The sequence below is a fragment of the Nannospalax galili genome, unplaced genomic scaffold, assembly GCF_000622305.1.
Source record: "Nannospalax galili isolate Female #2095 unplaced genomic scaffold, S.galili_v1.0 scaffold365, whole genome shotgun sequence".
In the NCBI taxonomy this organism is placed as follows: Eukaryota; Metazoa; Chordata; class Mammalia; order Rodentia; family Spalacidae; genus Nannospalax; species Nannospalax galili.
In genome coordinates, this window is record NW_008353234.1 from 1,505,164 (window position 1) to 1,509,780 (window position 4,617).

Here is a 4,617-nt window from a genome sequence, read left to right on the forward strand (position 1 = left end):
GGGGTGGGCTTTGAGAGTTCTTAAGCTTAGATGGATTTCCAGTTTTTCTCTGCTTCCTATGCCTGCTTGCAGCTATGATCAACCAGCTTTCTGTTCCAGCCACCTCCTATTACCATGCCTCCCACACCATTATGGACTCTTGCCCCACTAGTACCATAAGCCAAATAAACTCTCCTATAAGTTGCTTTGGTCATGGTGTTTTTCACAGCAACAAAATGTAACTTATACATAAGTGCAGCTCCCCTCACTTATCAAGGAAACTTCGACTTGTAGCAGTTGGAAGCTGTTACAGAGAACCACAAATGGTAAAAATGCAGAGAAGTGCCCAGTCCCAAGTGGTTACCTGTAACCTAATCCTTACACCCAAGGCTCAGGGAACATTTGGGAAGATGCGGCAGAAAGATTGTATGAGCTAGAAGACCAGGAGGACTGCTGAGCAGTAGTGTCTTCAGGACATGACAGGGATAATGTTTGTATCCATGGACTCTCATCAATATGGTTTCCTGCACAAGACCACACAAGTCCACATGTCAACATAGCTGGGGGAAATGTTCACAAGACCCCACCCCTAGCTGAAGAGCTACAGGGAGTCAGCGGCTGCTTAGTGAGGCATAAGTGATTTTCTTTGGGGATGAGCCTTCTGATAGGTTTCATGAGCCTAAATGGTCAGCCCTAAACCCATGTACAACACTAACTGGACTCAGTAGGTTTTGTGCTTGTGCATTTGTATAAAAATATATGTAATAATTATAGAAAAAGAGAACATGAATTCAAGGCAAGGTCTCTCACTGGCCTAGAGCTTACCAAGTACGGTCTCTCATTGGCCACTGAGCCCCAGGGATATACCTACCTCCCCTTCCTTGGCACTAGGATTACAAGCATGTGGCAGGACACCTGGCTTAAAAAGTTTATAGCAGCTAGAAAGATGACTCACAAGTTAAGAGCACTGACTGCTCTTGTAGATGATCTGGGTTCAGTTCCCAGCACCCACATGGCTGTTAACAACCAGTTTCAGTTTGATGTCCTCTTTTGACCTCCATGTACATTTCAGGACAGAGATGCACTTACATACATTCAGGGAAAACATTCATACACACAAAACAATAAATAAACAAAATTAAAATTTTTATTATAATTATTGTGTGTGTTTGAATTTATATATATGTGGACATGTGTATGTAGGTCAGAGGATAATATGCAGGAGTTGGTTTTCTCCTTGCACAGCATGGATTCCTGTGACTGAACTCAGGTTGTTAAGTTTGGTGGCAGGTGCTTTTTCCTGCGAAGGCCCTTGCTTTTTTTATGTGGGTGCTGGGGATCAAAGTTGGGTCTTCATGATTGTGAGGCATGCACTTTACTGACTGATATATCTTCCTAGCCTGTATTTAATTCTTTTTAATTGGCAAATAATTATTGTATATACTTACAGGATATGAAGCAATGTTTTGATATATATATATATACATATATATACATATATATATAGTAATGATTAAATCAAGCTAATTAACATATCCACAGCTATATCTATTTATCATTCTTTTGTATTTAAAATCTACTCTTTTGAAATTTTGAATACATAATACTTAGCTGGGTTTGGTGGTGCAGATGTATAATCCAAGCTACTCAGGAGGCTGAGGCAGGAGGATACCAAGCTCTAGGTCTGCCTTGTTTATACAGGAAGTTCAAGGCCAGCCTGAGAATTTTAGTAAGACTGTAAATAGTAAAGAAAAATAGAGGGCCAGAGATACAACTCAGTGGAACAGCACCTACTTTGCATGCAGAAAGCCCTGAACTCAATTTCCAGTATTCCCCCCTCCAAATACAGCACTTAATTACTAACTATGATTACCTTGTTGTACAATAGATCATAGGATCATTCTTCCTTCTAAACTGAAACTTTGAACATTATTGAATCTTCTATCTTAAGAAAACGTGTTAGCCTAGTTAAAGGTTTGTTGATTTGGATGTTAGTTTTTAAGAACAAACTTTTGCTTTTATTGACCTTTCTGTTGCTTTTCTGGATTTCATTTTACTTATTTAGTTGTAATATTTCCTTTTCTCCTATGTTTCGGTATAGTTCCTTGTTTTATTTTGTTTAGAATACTTATTTGATTTTTGTTTTTTTCTATTTCATGGGATGTATATAATAGACATTGTCAGTAAATAGACAAAATATTCTGCAACTAAGCACTATTCTCAAACTGATCAAAGAAATTAGACTGAAGACAACATCATGAAAATAAAGTGACTGAAACAGATTTAATTTGACTAGAATTGAGAGATTCATTAGTGTCCTTGTTAGCCCCGTTCTGGGTTCTGTGAACATTAGGTATAGAAGTTGAACTGTAGTCATGTCACTTAGGCCTGGGCAATTCATAGACAATGTCTGTGTGTGACCAGTTGAGGTACTTGATAATTGTATGGAAGGGTATAGTGAAGACCAGTGACCAAGACAACTCCATAGAGGAAAGGATTTTAGAATATTGAGAGCTGCACCACCATTTTAGGAGTCTGCTAGGAACCTAACATTCCAACCTTTTGTTGAGGATAAGGGGTGATGGCGGTCTTTCTTTAGCTACTTCCTGCATATAGGGACGTTGGCAAATAGGGGCAGTCCCAAAAGAATGGAATATCAGTCTGGAGAGTGAAGTTAAGTGGGCAGGCGGTGGTAGGAGACAAAAAGGAATTTGGTTAAGAGCATTTGGTTCACTGACCACTGGGTCATCTGACTGATTCTGTCCTGAAAATGTTTAAAAGGCATGGAGTAATCATTATTATGAAGAGGATGGATATCAGTGGGTCAAGGAGGGTAAGGAGAAGTAAAGGCAAGAGTAGTTAGGCACATATTCTAGGCAGGGAACCAGGAGAAGTCAGAACAGAGTGAATTTTCAAGTCAGAGTTTCTTGATGAGGGCTTCTAAAAGCATCCATCTCCTGGGTTTGTCCTCATTTTTCTTTTGGCTGCTATAGCTAGACTCAGGATTTGTTTTTCAGGCACTTTGATACTTGTTGGAGTGACTATAACCACAGTGTGAGTTCCTTCCCAAATGACCTCTAGACAGGGAGAGAGAATAAATTTAGCCACCATTTAATTTTTAGATAAGAATAGTGAGTTTTTCTTTTTGACTGCAAGTAGACACTGCAGAGTTCATTAGACCAGGATTTGAAGTCTTATACCTGAGCACCATTTTCTTATTAAGAACAAATCATTAGTGAGAAATTGTCTAAATAGCATTTTATATGAACTTATGCCTAATGTCTGGGAGGTTGAATACGTTGAACTCTTTAAGAAATATACCAATCATTTTACTCCTTGGTTATACTTTCCTATAGGGTATTTAATACTATGGAATATGCCCAAATAAATCTATTTTTACTCTTAGGGTCAGTTGAGTATCTGTTCCACAGGGGTCGTATGAGCTTGGGAGGAGCCTCTGGCTCCTTAGGCCTTTCTTTTATCAGTTCCATCTATGTGAGGATAAGTCAAAGGTCCTACTTGACCATGGCTTTGCTTGGAAGCATGGAGGAAATTTTCCTATGTGTTGAAACCCCTCTTTGTAGACTGGACACTGGTTTGAGTCCTTCTAGTGGGGTCTCCATGGCTTCCCTGAACATCAGAACAGGTGACTTATCACAGTTACAGGACATTTTGAGAGATGCCCCAAAGTCCCCTGGGACTTAGTCGACCTTGAAGGGAAAGGAACAAAAAATTATCCCTTTAAGTCCCTGTAACCAGATTATTATATGCCTCAAAGTATCATTATTAAACACCCAAGAATGTTAGTTATGTCAGACTGGTACTTTTAATTACTATGTAATATGTAACTTGAGCAGAAACTATACATTTTTAAATATTGATAGACATATATTTTGTTCCTTGAACAAGTTGACTGAACTACAACCTTAGAAAATTTAAGATTTTCTGTCCCCGACCGCTTTCCGTCTCGCCGGCAAGAACGACGCGGGAGGACAAGTCAGGATCCTTCTGCAGCAGTTTATTGTATGTGCATCTTACACTCTTAGAAGCTTAAAGACCGAAGACGCCGAGAAGCGGGAGAGCGGTTGCTTATATAGTCTAAAGGTCCCATCTATGACGTATAAGAAGCGGATTGGTTGCTGGAGATCACGCCACGGGAGGAGGCGAGGGAGAGCAGGCTCTTGTGCACGCCCCTTATGGGCGCAGCAGGATGTTTACTGTTAAGAAGGTCCAGATACCGGCGCCATCTTGTAATGGCGGCGGAGGCTGTGGCTCTCCACACACATCATGGCTTTTGGTGGTGACAACCTTGTGCATGTCAGGATGCTGAGCAGCATCTGGCCATCTGACCACTGGATACCAGAAACATTTTTCACCCTAGTCATGAGAAAAATGGCCAAAAGTCCTCTGGAAGGCAGCCACTCTGGGCAGGAATACTTTTATGAGAGAAGCAAAATGATAAAGTTGATGAGTATACATAGTAGGAGTAGACTTAGAGAAGTTTCATCTGCCAGTAAATATAACAGTTGCTTCCAGATTCCACTATTCTAAATAATAATACAATATTTGTATTTTATTATTTTCAAGCAAGAAGCTAACCCTTAACCTAACCCTAATTATTAACATGATCATAGCCTA